General features: G+C 35.4%; 1 pseudogene across 1 annotated transcript; it reads left to right on the top strand.

Annotated features, from left to right (window-relative positions):
* Positions 1–13,253: 13,253 nt before the first annotated feature.
* Positions 13,254–15,153, top strand: LOC120082130 (UDP-glycosyltransferase 89A2 pseudogene; annotated as a pseudogene). Its single transcript, XR_016530768.1, has one exon. The product of XR_016530768.1 is annotated as a UDP-glycosyltransferase 89A2 pseudogene (transcript).
* The last annotated feature ends 2,320 nt before the right edge of the window (positions 15,154–17,473 follow it).

The following is a 17,473-nucleotide window of genomic DNA, read 5'->3' on the forward strand; positions in this document are numbered from 1 at the left end:
GCGTAACTCATCATAAACCGAACCATGTCCAATAGGGCTCGATTTCTCCCCTATGATACATCATTCTATTGAGGTGTACCAGGTGTTGAGAGTTGGAAAACTATTCCATGTTCTATCATATATTTCTAGAAAGATGAATCTACAAACTCTCCACCTCGATCAGATCGAAGTGTTTTAATCGTTCTATTTAATGCGTTTTCAACTTCAGCCTTGAACATTTTGAACTTTTCAAAAGACTCAAACTTATGTTGCATTAAATAAACATACCTATACCTTGAATAATCATCAGTGAAAGTGATGAAATATTCATAGCCTCCCCTGGCTCTTACACTCATCGGATCACAAAGGTATGAATACACTAGCTATAGAGGCTCTTTGGCCCATGACCTTTTCCAGTAAAAGGCCTTTTAGTCATTTTGCCTTCAAGGTATGACTCATACACAGGTAAAGAATTTTTTTCTTTGCTTAGAAGTCCATTCTTCACTAACCTCTCAATCCTATTGAGATTAATGTGTCCTAACCTTAGGTGCCAAAGTTGGGCGTTTTCCTTAGGAGAAAATTTAAGTCGCTTATTTGAGTTACGACAGCTTTAAACATCTCTATGTTATGGAGGAAATTTATTGTTAACGACTTTAGCACATACAAATTACTTTCCAATTATGCAAAACATACATCAACATCATTCTTAGTAATAAACACTTTATTAAAAGAAAAAAATAGTTGACATTTACATTCTAGTAAACACTTTAGAGAAACTAAGTTCCTCTTTCAATCGGGAACTACTAATACATCATTCAGAATGAGAATTTTGTTTTGTAAAGTTAACCGGAGACCTCTCATTGCCACAGTTGAGACAACGTGTCCAATTTCAACTTCACATCGTCATCTCACCAACACCAGGCTGTTGCCAGAATCTAATTCCCTGTAATGAAGAACAAACATGGTTAGTGGCCCTAGAGTCAATAATCCAGACAGAATTGTCATTCTCTACCAAACAAGTTTCCAAAACTAGTAAATCACATTTACCTTGTTTGGTCTTCTTCTTTTTAGCCAAATATCTAGGACAGTTCCTCTTCTATTGCCCGTCCTGGTTGCAATGAAAACATTTTCCCTTGTCAACCCTCACTCGTTGCCTACCCCTTGGAGCAACAACTTGTGGGTTAGTAGGCGCACTCCCCTTACCACTCTTCTTTTTCTTTCACTTTCTAATGCCGGAGGAAGAAGGTATAGACTTAGTTTCAGAGGTCGAATCTCTATGGAACTTTTTGGATGATGAATCAACATTTACTTCACTTTTCATCTCCTTACTTTTCAGTAAGGATTGGAAAATCTGCAACTCTTTGAGTAGAGTTGTAAGGTTGTAGTGAACTCTATTCAAAACAGCATTGCTAACGAAATAAAGGAAGCTTTCTGGTAAGAATTCAAGAATAATGCTAACCTGGCTGGCCTCATCGATGCTAGACCTATTCATCTTAGTCACGTTGAAATAAACCAACGTATTGAGAACATGTTCCCAAATAGATGTTCCCTCTTTCATTCGTGAATTAAAGATGTACTTTAGAGCGTCGTGCCTGAGCTGCACGGATGGTTGTTCGAACACTCCTCTCAGGGACTCCATGATCTCACGTGTAGTGATTATGGGCTCATACTTTTTGGCCAAAACTTCATTAAGGCTGGCCAAGATGTATGCTCAGGCCTTCTTGTTCGCCCGTGTCCAGCGCTCATACACTTCTCAAACGTTTCGAGCAACAATAGAAAGTGGAATAGGAGGACACTCCTCCGTAAGGACGAAGCAAAGATCATCGATGATCAAAATCGTGTTAATGGTGTTATTCTAACTAGCATAATTTTCACCAGTTAACTTATCGGCGACAAGCAAACTAAGTGTATCGGTAGCCATATTAAAATTGCTGAAAAAAGAACAAACTTAACTAAGTCTACTTACATTAAACCACTTTTAGAAAACCAATCAAGTTTTAGTAAAATAGTCTAGTGTACCCTAAGTGACATTTTTTTGTAATGATGCTTCGGTGAGGCAGGACAAAAGTCGTCGTAGGGTGATCAAGTGCCCTTTCACTAAAATGAGACATTTTCAACCATTAGACAGAAACTACTCCTTGTAACTAAATCTAATAGTCACCATTGTTCGGTCTAGAATTTGTTAACATCCTTAACAATTCTGTGAAAGTGTAACCCCTCATTTTAGGTCATAGAGTCCCGCCCTAATAAGCCAACCTTAGGGAAAAGCCGATTAAAACAAGAGACTAAAGCAACCCTATCCATTTCTGGAGATCAAATAAAGAGTTGAAAAACTGTCATCATTTAGGGGGACACCCACAATGCCACAAGGCGATGCACAAAAACTTTATCCAACCTAATGAGAGAGATTGAGGGATATGTTGTCACACGTCCCGCTCACACTTACTATGAATATTCTCTCCATCAAATTTGGTATTGACCTACCCAAATGCCACCCGTAGAGGACACTCCCATGGTGCCTTGAGGTCGAGGATAGATCTCATGGTATGAACTTTTAGGGAGAAACGGTAGAGGTAGAAGTGAAGTATCATATACTTTATTTTTCTCCCACTGAATGTTCTACCTATGGTCCATTAACTTAGAAAACGCGTCTATTGATTTTATCTAAGTAATTTGTTTAATTTTTTAAAAAACAACTCTTGTTTTTTATGATTAAACAACTTTGATTCAAGTCTTATTAAACTCTTTAACAGACTTCATCAAATTTGCATGCATGTAACAAACCTATCTAATTCACCTTTCCAGATAGGTTCTCAGGTAGGGGTGCGACGTTTCCATTGACTTAAGTATCCCAGCCTAGCCAGAACAAACCTTAGCCAAAAGGTCCTTTATAGATACATTTGTTACATATTTAATCTTTTATTAACAATCAATTTAATCCTATTAGACCGATTTAAAATATTAAACTTAGATTTCTAATCTCATTAGAAACGTGATCTTAGGTCTATCTCAATCAAATTTTAAAACACTTTTAAAAAATGATTAAAGCCTAAGGTGTGCATACAACTATTTATATTGATTTTAATTCTAATTACATTAATTATAACTCTTATAAAAAATGAAACAATTAAAACTAACCATTGCAAGAATGACATACATAAGTTATTTATAACTATTATAAATTAACCTAAAGTAGTGTCATGCTTCATGCAATGTTCATTCATTACTAATATATAACTTTTATATAAACAAGTAATGAACTAAGCTATAGCATACATTCCATACATACATATAACCTTATATTATAACATTTATAATATCAATGATGCATGGATATGCTATAATGCATGCATATATTATAACTCTTATATTATATAATGCACGAGCATGCTTTATGTAATTTAATCATGCATACTAATATATTATAACACTTATAATATAAGATGATACATGAAAAAAATGTATAACCTATGGTGGATTTTAAAACTATATGACATACATTATGGCATATATAATAAACATACATCACATGCATATTTAAATAAAAGTTGATGGACCGAGATAGTAAATCTCAAAAACCAGAAAAGAACATGCTAATCTATTGCAAAAGTTGAGTCCACCGGTTCGGAATAAGTGAACTGGGTCTTGAACCACTCACCTTGAAGTCTTGCAACTTGATCGTCTAGCAAATCTTCTGATCGTCGAGCAACGAGCGTCAAGTATAAACAATCGTGTAGCAATGATCGCGTAGCTTTGGACTATGCGATGAACATGAAAGTCTACGCGATCGTGCGACATGCGTCGAGTAGCGCATACCATGCGATCATGTAGCTAAAGACTATGTGATGAGCATAAAAGTCTACACAATCGAGTAGCTACGCCGAGTATCGTATACTATGTGATCATGTAGCTACTGACTATGTGATGAGCATGATAGTCTACACAATCGTTTAGCACACATGCCTTGCGCTGAGTATCATATACCATGCGATTGTCTAACTCTCGAGCACCTACGCGATCATGCAGCCAACGCAACATGATGCAACTTTACACGATCGCATAGCATTAGCTATGTTATCATTTAGCAAATGCTAATAGAAAATTCTGCATGAACGCATAGCCAAATCTAAATAATCGTTTAGCTCAAGCTACACGATACGATCACTGTTTCATCTTCTCCATCGAAATGCACTGCAACCTTTGCATCTGAAGCTTCACGTACGACTCAAACTTACACGGATACAGACTTGATTGCAAGAATTAATGCCTAAAAACGTAGGGGCCCTTACAAATTAAATTTTATAATTTAAACGAAAAGCCAAAACAGAGATTACTACCCTGAAACATCCATCAACAAACCAGCCACATATATTTAACGATTAAACACAATGTAGAAAATATAACCCACCAAACTATAAATGATTTCAATACAACAAATGAAATTTGGAATCAGAACTGCAACCTAGCTCTAATACCAACTGTAGGAACTTATTTTACAGAGAACCTTTGAGTGGAAGCGGATCATCTAAATACAATTTCGATTGAAAACAAATATTTACAATAAAACATACAGATTATTCATCATAACATAAATTACAGCATGCTTATAAACTACAAAAGGGTTTAAGTGATTATACCTTTGAAGAACTTTTCTTCAAGTTAATCCCTTGAACTGTCACAAACACTTCAAACAACAATAAAACTCCTCGAACAACAACCAAACTCGAACTAAAAAGGAGAAGGACACTGTTGAGTTTTATGTCCTAAAACTTGCACTTTGTAAAAAGAGAAACATTTTCTATAATCAATAATAAGTTTATTATTGATTTTATAAATTGAATACATAAAAGTCTAAATCCAATAAACAAAGATCCATGGCCATTATATGAATACTTGAACTTTATGTAGAGACATAAAGATGGATCAAGTTCGAGTAAATAGCAAAAACGATCTATAGTACATGATTAAGGTTGGGTACCTTATTCTGGTAACACTATTGGATGTGCCTACTCTGTAGTTGTAACAAAGAGTTGTAAAGTGCTACATACAATGTGATCCTAATTCGTACATGTTATGATATGAGAAGTGGGGGCGTCCTATGCAATGAGTTTGCATAAAATCGGACCAAGAAATAAGTCACTCTTACTTTATAACGTTGTTTACTGTATAAGACTGACTATTTCACTTAGATAACCTAGGTAACTCGATCTTAATCCTGAGCTAACTATGAACTCTTGTTTATTCGGGATTATCCTTAGATTTGCATAGGTGAGGTTTGGCTCAACAACGTCGGCTGAATAAGCCTCCCATTTCAGGGGTAGGGCCTAATAGATAGCTAGAGACATAGAGTGCAAGACAGAGTTCACGCCTACCCGATTTAGGAATATGAGAAAGGTTGTTCTCTCTAGTACTAAATCTAGGTCTTGAACAAGGGGCCCCACCCTCTCACTGGGTTGAGAGAGTTTGGTTTAGTGATTGGATCACAAACCAGTTGTTCATTAAAGGATCAGTAGAAACTTGAGGAACAAGACATGATCTCGGGGGTAAAATAAATATTTGACCTAATCGTTATAACGAACAACCTGTGAAGGGTCACCTTACTGATTATGGTTAAATCATGTGGACATAATATATCTATAGTGAGGGGAGTGCAACTATGGACTTTAGTGGAGTGACCCATTAGTTAACGAATGAGGATTAATTTGGTCTAATGAGTTTAGCCAATTAATCTCAGATCGTTGGAGCCCATGATCTGTAGGTCCGCGAGGTCCCCCTACTAGCTCGTAAATAGATTAGCTTTAGAGTAGCGTGATAAGTTAATTTGAAACGTTCAAATTAGAATTAAAGGAATTAGTAATTATATGAGATACAATTACACGTTTAATTTTAAGAATTAAACGTAATAAGAGAATTAATATTTAAATATGATTTAAATATTTGAAGGTGAATTTGTGTAAAATTAATTTAATATTTAATATTAAATTAATTAAAATTATTTATATTGTTTAAATCATTATTTATTTTATTAAGAAAATTAATTTATGAAATTAATTAATAATATTTTCAATTTTAAAAATCAAATTGATTTTTGAAATCAATTGAAAAAATTGAAAAGTTTTAAGAACACAAAATGAGTTATGACTTTTTCCATTTACTCTTTCAACTTGCTCACATAAAACCCACCTCTTTTGGCTTCAATAACTCCAGGCATGAGTTGTATCTCATGCAACCATCTTCTTTGCATGATAGTCTGCAATATATTGAGAATATTGGAGTGGAATTGAGGCATGCAATATAGATTTTTTGCTGAAAAATTCGTGTTGAAGAAGGTGTTCTTCAAGTGGGTTGTAGCAATGATCTATTCTCCAAATTCCCTTCATTCAAGCTTATTTTGAGTCTCACAACTCAATCTAAAGCTCCAAGAGAATAGTGGGGAAGATCTTAAGGTGGTCTACAACAAGATTCAGAGAAGTTTGCAGTTAAGAATCGAGATTTGAAGAAGTTTTATAAAGGTATGAATTGAAACCCACTTGTTACTGTGTAAGCATGCTTTAGTTTCTGCCAAAATTAATGAATTAGAGTGTTTATTGATCCTTGTTGCTTCCGCTGCTTGCTGATATACTCTAACAGACACTACCATTTGGTTTCCTTAGTATTCCAAGGTGACAACCCAGGAGTGGTGGGCTCTGACTATTTTGGTTAGGAGGGAGTTTGTGAGATTTGAAGGGGAAAGACGATTGAGGAAGTACAAGCTATCGTATAGCAAAGTGCTTCGGTTGTGTAGTTTCTTGAGACTATCGTTTAGGCTCTTAATTTCGTGTAGTAGACTTCGGAAGAAGAAGAAAACTGTTTTTTTTTTTTTTTATTTTATTCATTTTTCCATAAAAACCACTATCTCCCACTAAGGTGGTTAAAGAGAAAAAGAGATTAATTATCTAAATAATTAATAATAAAAATAACTATGATAACCAACTTATCATATTATATTTATAACATACAGTTTTAATATTGTATCATATATAATATAAACTATAGTTCTTTTTCTCTATTTTATGGTATATTTATATTAAATTTAACAACTATGAATCTCATTCATAGAAAATATATTTGAATCATATTTAAATATTTATTTCCTCTAAATACACTATAATGTATCAAATACATTATATCAATTATATCATATATAATTGAATCAATTATATAATTAAATTCCCTCTTATTAATTTAAATAATTCAAATTAACCAAAACTGATTCTCAACTAAATCCTTTTGAGCTACCAATGAGACCTTATGGACCTGTAACTTGAAGTTTCAACTGTACGTAAATAATTAATTAAACTCTTTAATTACATTATCCACCATCCGTTAATTGTCGGACACTTCACTAAATACCGACAGTTGCACTCTTCACACTACAGATATATTTTTGTGTCCATTGGATATAACCAATCAACAGTACGATGACCCTTCACAAATTGCTCGTAAGTACAACTGGACCAAATTACCTTTTTGCCCCTGTAGTTACATCTAACTCTTTAAGTATCACTGATCCCTCTAATGAATAATAGATCATAGTCTTACTATGACTAAACCCCTCTTGAGCCAAGAGAGGGTGTGGCGCCACATTGTTCAAGACCTGAAATCAACCCTTAAGGGAGCAATTTGTCTACTTACCCCTGCTTTGGGAAGGAGTAAATTCCATCTTGTGTAGCTGAGTTCCCAACTCCCCAATCAGACGAATCCCCAAAATGGTAGGCTTGTTGAGTTGGTGATCTAGTACTCTCACCCATACAAATCAAAGGACCGTCCTCATAGACAAAAGTTCACAACTCACTTTGGATTAAGGTCATGTAACCTATGGTCATCCTAGTGAAATTAAAGTCTCTATTATAAACGGTGTTATATAATAAGACTAAGCATTTCGTGGTCCAGTCTTATACAAACTCCTTTGTATAGAATATCCTCGCTCGCATGTCTAATACATGAATGATCAGGACCATATCATTTGTAGCACTTTACAACGTTTGTAACACCTATAAAGCGGGTCATACTTGTAGTGTCACTAGGATAAGGTACCCAACCTTATCCATATACTACAGACCATTTAGGTTATCACTTAAACATGATCCACCTGTATATCTCCACATGTATGTTTAAGTTACAACGATAACCTTATATATTAGTTTATTAGTTTGTGGTTAATGCAACTAAAATATCATATATTTTATAGACAAAGTGTATAAAATATCAAATATTATTAATCACATATATGTTTGTTCATACAAGGTTTACAAATTATAGGACTCTACGAGATTTAGGGCATCAACCCCAATACATATAAGATTAACAGTTTAGTCCATATACTTTTAAATTTGTTTCTATATATCGAAAATGTTAAAAATTAATTGTTGTTAATTATAACATATATAAATTTTAACTTCGTGTCCAATATGTCATAATCAATGTAACATCTATTATTTACTCAATTAAAACTATTAATTTTTCTTAAATAATTTGTTAAAAGTTTAAAAATATTTATATATTTTTATGTCTATTTATATGAAAGAAAAATTAAAAATAGAATTTATATATTAAAACTGATTTTAAGTGAAATAAGAAAATATATCAAAAAAAAAAAAAAAACAAGTGGATGTATGAAATAAAAAATGGAATATTAAGAAAAAAGAAAAAAGAAAAGAAAAGAAAAGAAAGAAACTTACCAGAAGCGAGATTCAAACATTCTCACTAATTATTTCCTTAGAACCAATGACCACTGGATCAAAACTCATTTCTAATAGTCTAAGCGACTGAAAAAATATACATATACAGTTGGAAAGCAAGACAACAATCATCAAGTTCAGCAGCCGAATGCCAGGTCTGATCGAGACATATTTTATAATAACTTAAACGTAGACCTACCTACAACGGGAAAATTAAAAGGATATTGTACTTTTAGAAACTATTTAGGAAAATATTGTTGTTTTCAAACTATTTGTAAAAATATTGTTATTTTAAATAAGTTGAGGGTTGAAAATTCGACCTTCAATCTAGATAGGTCGAATTTTGAACCCTCAACCTTCCTTTTTTTTTTTAGGAAAATATTGTTGTTTTCAAACGGATTCTGTTATCTCAGCAATCTGACTAAATAACGAGCTAATGAATCTCCTTCTTTTTGCCGCGAGATTATGAGAGACAGCGAGAGTTTGAGAGAGCGAGATTTTGAGCGAGAGCGTGAGCGTGAGCGAGAGCGAGATTTTGATAGAGAGCGAGAATACTGTACAAATTTTCCTTTTTTTTTTCATTTTTAATTATTACACATTCCACCTTCTTCCTTCTAATCTTTTTTTTTTTTTTTAATTTTCCATTTTATAAAAAATAATTCTAAAAATATTTATTATTTTATTTAAACTCTAAAAAGAATAAATTAAAAAAATAATAACTCATAAAAAAAATGTAAATTAAATATCTCATTTATATAAAAATAATTACAAAAATCAATGTGTCCCACAAGGCGGACGTCGTCGATTTCGAGCTGGTTGTCGTCGTCGACTTCAAACTTGAGGTTGCTCGGGTTCTTCTTGATGTTGCTCTGGTACCTCTGCAGGCACTTCATAATATAAATATTCATTATGCTTTCCACGACCCCCACCATGTCCATGCACGTATGAAGACGAAGGATCAGTCTCTGAGTCATAATGTCCTGAACCAAATGCTGGCATCATCATCATTGAACTAATATAATCAGTTTGACTCTGCGTCTGCATCATAGGGGGCAACTCTTCCACATTATGTGCAACCTCATCAAACTCATCCTCTTCCCGAATAGGTCCTCTACGTCTAGAAGCTGGTGGAGGAACAATAGGTATATCGTACATATAATGAATTTCCTCCATATAGCTTTGGTTGTTACTACATATCGCAAGAACCTGGTTCCGATCATTCGCAACCTCACGGAGTCTACTGTTGTCCGATCTCTATGAATTATAAAATAATTAGACAATATTTAAAATAAATTTAAATTAAAAAATTAGATAATATTCATTCATTTACCAGATGATCCACAGCTGCTCCCGGACGAGTGACGTAGTGCCTTGTGATATTATTATACCAATGAATATATTCTGGAGTGACATCTGTGTCAAATTGTTCAAAAGAAACCCCCACTGCAATAAACCTTGCATGATAGTGCCATCACACTACCAAATGTGCAATTTTTTCGGACCAATCTTCAGTCCTTAGGTCAATATCATGCAGTACGGGTTCAATATTACAAGGCGATAGGATATCCTGCTGAAAACCGAATTATCTCATCACCCTGTCAGGAAAATGCCACTCACCAATGTGAAAACATATGAGAGGACTCATCGTCCACCATATGTTTTGACCATTCGTACAAAAATTAGGCAAAGTATGCACAATAATTTTGTACGGCTCCCAAATAACCTGAAACACAAAATATTATATTAGAGAATATTAAAGACAAATACAATAAAAATGTGAATAAAACAATCAATTAGGTTTAGTGTAATGTACCTGTTCAGGTTGAAGTAGATCAAACATGTATCTATACTGGTTGACTACATGTGTGGCTATCCTAGTCACACAAATTTTGTCTCTCCACCTAAATTTTTAAATTGATAATTTAAAATTTAAAATAACTAGATCAGTGATATAAAAATTAAATTGAATTAAAACAACATACCGAGAACCGTAGGCTCGTCCAACTAACTGAGCGTCATTAACATGATGTAGTTGTGGAGCCATTGTTGGAAATCGCTCCCAAGCCCATAGTTGCAAAAGTATGAGAGGCCCAGCTATCTCTCGAACCTTAGGTCTTGTTGCTTTGCATAGTTGTCTATACAACCATGCCAAGCATGCTCCACCCCTCGAATACCGCCCCGCATCATGGAGGTTAGCTAATAGTGGCAGGAACATCAAGTGAACAAAATGACTTGATTTATCTGAAAACAGACTTCCACCCATTATTTGTAGTATATATGCTCGCGCATATCTTATGACGGTTTTCTCATCTGCATCATCCGTGAGCTCACAAAATTGTGTTCCTAACCATATTAAACTTAACCTCGATCCTTTAATCTTGTCGGCAGGTGGGGTCGCACCGAGGTACAGTTGACAAACTTCTAACTAGTCATTGTACATCACTCCGGTGACCGGCTCACCGTCAACAGGTAACCCCAACAACACTTCTATGTCTTGTAGAGTGATAGTGCACTCTCCAACAGACATATGGAATGTATGCGTCTCAGGCCTCCATCTCTCGATCAAGGCTGTGATCAGATGCCAGTCCAACTGAATAAATCCTGCCTCTCGACGTCTGCAAGATATTTCTTCAGTAGTACGATCTCGCTATACAACATATGATCGATGAATGGACTGGTCGTACAAAACATCGGGATCAACAGGTTTTGGGTTTATCTTGACGCTCCAATGCATCCCTTATTTCTGCTCTTCTTTTCTCGAAATAGTTCACACATTTGAAGAATGTTATCTGAGCAAGAGCATTTATAGGCAACATTCGAGCTCTTTTGATGACTCTATTTATGCACTCTGATAGATTTGTCATCATCCACCCATATCTGAATCCTCCACCATGTGCAAGTCCATTGCTCTAAACTAACGTTGTAAAAAAAAATTATACAACTCCAATTTATTCCTTTGATATCTTCAATTGCTTTGTTGAACTTTTGAATTTGAAACTGACACCCGACACGATAAACATAAACTGACACCCGAAAAGTTCATGTTATCACAACGAGATGGATTGGACAGAACTTTTTTTATTATAATTTATTTTATATTCAATTTTTTTATAATAATTTATTGTATATTCAATTTTTTTATAATAATCTACTGTATATTCATTTTTTTTGTAATCAATAAAGTTTTACATTATAATAATTTAATATATTCAATTTATAGTATAATAATCTAATATATTCAATTTATTGTCTAATGATTATTCAATTATAGTATAATAATCTAATATATTCACTTTATTGTCTAATGATTATTCAATTATAGTATAATAATTTAATATATTCAATTTGTTGTCTAATGATTATTCAATTATAGTATAATAATTTAATATATTCAATTTATTGTCTAATGATTATTCAATTATAGTATAATAATCTAATATATTCAATTATAGTCTAATGATTATTCAATTATAGTATGATTATTAGCTCTTTTTTTCTTTTTTTTTTTATATATATTTCTATGGAAAGTTCAAATAAAGTGAAACTCTTGCTCTCTCCTAAGATCTCACTGTCTCACTCTCGCCCTCTTTCAATATCTCGCTCTCTCTGTTATTGTTGTTATTTTTCCATTAATGATTACTAGCTTTCATTTCTTCTGGAACAATCACAAACACTTTTTTTTTTATTATTATGGATCTACTTTTTTGTTCGTAGACAAAGCTAATTCGGAATTGTCTTTCATTCCAAGGCATAACTTGTATCCATGCACCTCATATTCGCCTGGAGTTCGCTCCTAAAAATATAGCCATCCCCACCCCTTCACGTCAATCCCACAAGCCTCCGTCTAACTCGAAATGAAAACAAAATGCATAGGTTGTTAGAAGCAGCTCGAGTACACAGATACATATAGTATACTATCTCATTACTTTATTTCCTTTATGAGGGAAAAAGAAAAGTAATAAACCTGCAATCTCGAGGGTGGATGTGTGTCGAAACTTCAACCTTCGACAACCTAAGCGAGATTCGCGAGATTTCCCTTGTCGAAGGTTGAAGTTTCGACTTATGTATTGTTTCCAAGTTTTTCTTTGTTCTTTGAGTTCTTAGCGTTCGACCTCCACATTAATCGAGTTCTCAACGTTCGACCTCTAGCCTCAAATTCTCAAAACAACAATATTTCTCTAATAAGTTTCAAAACAACAATATTTCTCTAATAAATTTTGAAAATAACAATATTAATATTAAAGGTCCTACCTACAACAACTATATTTACCTAAATATTTTCAAAACAACTATATATTTTTATTTTTTAAAAAAAAAAAAAAATCTATCACCAAATGTTTCCATTCTGAAAATGATTTTCTCATTTTTGATGTGACATCATTACATAAAAGTATTTTCCTTTTTCGTATATTTATTTGAAAAAAAACTTGGATGCTCTTTCAATACACCTATGATATATCTCCAACATTATCTAATAAAATATTGTCATATGTTTCTTTTGTTTTTTTAGAAGAGTTTTTTTTTTACATGTTTGTAAAAAATAAAATCTAAGAACACATCCAATTTTCAAATTTTTTTTAATTAAAATTGCAATTACCCCTTCTATTGTTGCGTGGTTAACAAGTGGGGAGTACAATTGCTGTATTTATTTTGCTTTTCAAAACACACTCTCCCATTCCCATCTCCTGCGTCCAGACTTTCAAGTCAACACAGCCATTACTTTTCCCCTTTTACTTCTCCTCTTTCTTCTGCACATTCCCTCGTTTCTTTCTTTTTCTTCTTCCTTTTTACAAGCGCCAAATCAATTCCCTTTTCTCCTTCCTAAAACTTCCTTCATTTCTTACCCTTCAATTTCCATAAAAAACAACTTACTGGACTAAGCTTACCCTGAAATTGAAACAATGTCGTCTGCACCGCCGCCGTCCGCCACCTCCCGCCACCTTCTGGTTATTCCATACCCAGCTCAGGGACATATGCTCGCACTCCTCGATCTCACCAATCACTTAGCCTCTCATGGCGGCTTCACAATTACCCTCTTGGTTACCCCCAAAAACCTCCCCCTCCTTCAGCCCCTTCTTCAAACCCACCCTTCCCTTCAAACCCTCGTTCTCCCCTTACCTTCTCACCCCAAACTCCCCGTCGGCGTCGAACACGTCAGCCACATCGGCAACCATGGCAATTTCCCGATCATGGCTGCCCTCCGTCAGCTCCACGACTCTATTGTTGAGTGGTTTAATTCCCATCCTTCCCCTCCCGTTGCCATCATTTCCGATTCCTTTCTCGGCTGGACCCAACGCCTCGCCGACCATCTTCAAATTCCCAGAGTTGTTTTCCACTCAGTCAGCACATTCCTCATCCATGTAATGAACTCTTGTTGGGTTCACATTAAAACAGATCGTTTTCGATCTTCCCCTGTCATCCAGTTCAGTGAAATCCCCAAATCACCTTCCTTAAAAAAAGAGCATCTGCCATCGTTGGTAAAGCTGTACCTAGATTCGGACCCAGATTGGAATTTATTGAGGGACGACGCCTTGGATAATACATCCAGCTGGGCCTGTGTTGTCAATACGTTCGACAATTTGGAGCATGATTATTTAGAACACTTGAGGAAATTGGGGGGGGAAGGGCGTGTATTTGGTGTCGGACCGCTAGATATCATCGGCGCTGCAGAGGATGGGCGAAACCCAATTCGAGAGTCGAGTTCAGAGATTCTCACATGGCTTGACAAATGCCCTGATGGTTCGGTGGTTTACGTTTGTTTTGGGAGTCAAAAGCAACTGAATCAGCAGCAAATGGAAGCACTGGCTTCCGGGCTTGAGAAAAGCGGTACTCGATTCGTGTGGGTTGTTAAGACAATTCATCGAACAGATAGTGGGTCGAACGGAATACCAATTGGGTTCGAGGATCGTGTGTCAGATCGTGGAATTTTGGTGAAGGGATGGGCGCCGCAAGTGGCGATACTGAACCACCGAGCCGTGGGGGGGTTTCTGAGTCACTGTGGCTGGAACTCGGTGCTTGAGAGCATAGTGCGCGGAGTAATGATCGTTGGTTGGCCCATGGAAGCGGACCAGTTTATCAACGCGAGGCTGTTGGTAGAAGAGTTGGGAGTAGCGGTGCGTGTTTGCGAGGGGGCGAACTCGGTGCCTGAATCAGACAAGTTGGGGAAGGTAATCGCCGAGTCTATGAGCGGAGATTCGCCGGAGAAGATAAAAGCGAAAGCGCTGAGAAGAGAAGCGGTGGAGGCAGTGAGAAGCAATGGGAGTTCATGGAAGGACATGCAAGACTTTGTCAATAAATTGATGCAGCTCCCGCTAAACTAAACACATGAAGTTGCAAGATACATGTATCGATCCTTACAGCACTTTTTACTTTCTAGCAAGATCATTTTGTATCGAGTTCTGGATGCTTTTAGTTCAAGTAATTAAACTACATACTTTAGTATCATACTAAAAAATTTTCAGCTCCAACTCAACATTGTTCGGAACGTCTGAATCATCCAAGTAGCCCAATTACATCGTTAATGCCCTATATACATACATATATATAGAAATCAAATGACAATTATGTGAAGTAGCCAACATATACATTTTAGCTCTTAAAATAACAAATTTTTCTTTCATATATAATTGTTGATAACAATTTTGTTTTTATTTTTAGTTTTTAAAAATTAAACCTATTTTCTTTTATTTTTTTTATCATGGATTGTATCAATCTTATTAGAATAGTTGCATTCTTAACCAAATTTAAAAAACAATAACTACTTTTTAAAGTCTACTTTTTTAATTTTGAAAATTTGACTTGTTTTTTTAAATATGAGCAAAAGGTAGATATCAAAGCAAGAGATTTAGATGTGGGAAAATTTGTATGGATGACCCAATTTTTGGGTCCAAAATGTCAAATGACCCATTTTTAAAAAATAATGTCAATTAACTCTCTACTTATGTCATCACGGGATGAGATTACAAAAATGCCTCTCTAGTCTATACGAGTGTGCTCAAACTCAACGGTTGTCCCACTTCACTCAAAATTATCTTGCAAGTGTTGTTCAACCTTGCTCTGCAAAACCATTGTCCATCTACTGTCGCAATCGAAGTTCTCTTCTGGGTTAGTGAATTTAATTTTTGTCTTCCATGTTGTGTTGTGTCTGTTTAGGTTGGTTTCGTTTGATCGGTCGTCACGTTCATAACTGGTTTCGGGGTTTAATCGGTTGCATCTGTTTTTTATTTTGGGTTTCGATGTGTTCTGCATTGGTTGAGGACGAAGAAGATATAGTTAGAGTCAGACAAGGTAGTGGACGAGTTTTGCGAGAGCGAGATGTGATAGAGCAATTCGAGCGAAAGCGAGTTAGGCTAGAGCGAGATGGGCTAGAGTGAGACGAGCGAAAGCGAGATGGGCAAGAGCGAGATTAGTGAGATTAGCGAGAGACTAGCGAGATTAGCGAGATTAACGAGACTTTAATAATATGTTTTGTTAGTGATTTTTTAGTACAAACCTGTTAATTGATAAATTGAATGTTCATACAATGCATGAATAATTTAAGATGTCAAAATCTTTGAAAATTGTGAAGTTGATAGGTTTCCCGGGGAAGTAACTTGCCTGGCCCACGTTGCCAATGCCAACAAGATTGTAAAGCAGAAGCTTACCAGATGGCAGTTAGATTCAAGAAAACAGTTTTTTGTCGCTTTCTAGACATTGGACTTGTATTCAATAGCCCACTAATCCACCATATGTTATGAAGGGAAGTGAAGAAGTCAGAAATGGACTCAATTAGTTTCTTTGTCAGAGGAAAGGTTGTCACATTTTCGAAGGACGACTTTTTATTGATCACTGGTTTGTGGCAGTCTCTTACGCGAGTTGGACGGAGTGAGGAGTCCTCACAAGAACTTTTTACGAGGTACTTTGGTAGTCGGTCGACCTCAGACGCATTCCACTTGAATTTGCTTGAAGAAGAATATAAAAAATTGGTATTTGAAAATGACAATGATGTTGTAAAAACTACCCTAGTATATTACACAGAGGTTGCAATGATGGGTAAAAATAAGCAAAAGAATGTTGTAGATCGTACTCTATTTGACGATGTTGAAGACATAGACTACTACAACAATCTTGATTAGGTACAATTATTTGGCAGAGGACACTCGATGCCCTGAAGACCGCACTTAACGACAAGGTTGGTTTATACAAGGAGAGGGTGAGGGGAAATAAAAATTATGTTGTGAAATACTCGCTCCGTGGATTTCCCCGAGCATTCCAGGTAGATGTTCCTTAACTTAACTTTATCTTTGGTTTATCATTAACATAGTTATAAATTTGAGTTGTTTGGATTTAGGTGTGGACGAGATCCTTTCCTTAATAGCAGGGAATGTTGCCACTCGAAAGAGCAAAGTAGCCATTCCTCGTATATTATGGTGGTCATGCTCCCACTCAGTGTCATTCAAAGCACTCGAGAGAGACATTTTTTAGTCTCAAAATGTAAGTGTAATCTATGTAGCCACAGTATGTTTATTCGGTAGTTAAATGTACACTAACCATCTTACTGGGTTCTTTAATGCAGACAAAAGTCAAAGGTCCGATTCTGAGAAGGAGTTTCGAGACACCCTAATTGATAGACTGGTTGTAAGATAAGCACATTCTGACACCGAGAGTTCAAGGAGCTCTAGTAGTTCAAATAGTGGCAGTAGTTCAGAAGGTGGGAAAGGTGAACAACAGGGTAATTTAGAAGGTGGAGTAAGAGATAACGAATCTGATGGAGACCAAAACATCCAACAGCCTAC

This window comes from Benincasa hispida, chromosome 7 (assembly GCF_027475165.1).
Source record: "Benincasa hispida cultivar pf3 chromosome 7, pf3_genome.v1.1, whole genome shotgun sequence".
NCBI lineage: Eukaryota > Viridiplantae > Streptophyta > Magnoliopsida > Cucurbitales > Cucurbitaceae > Benincasa > Benincasa hispida.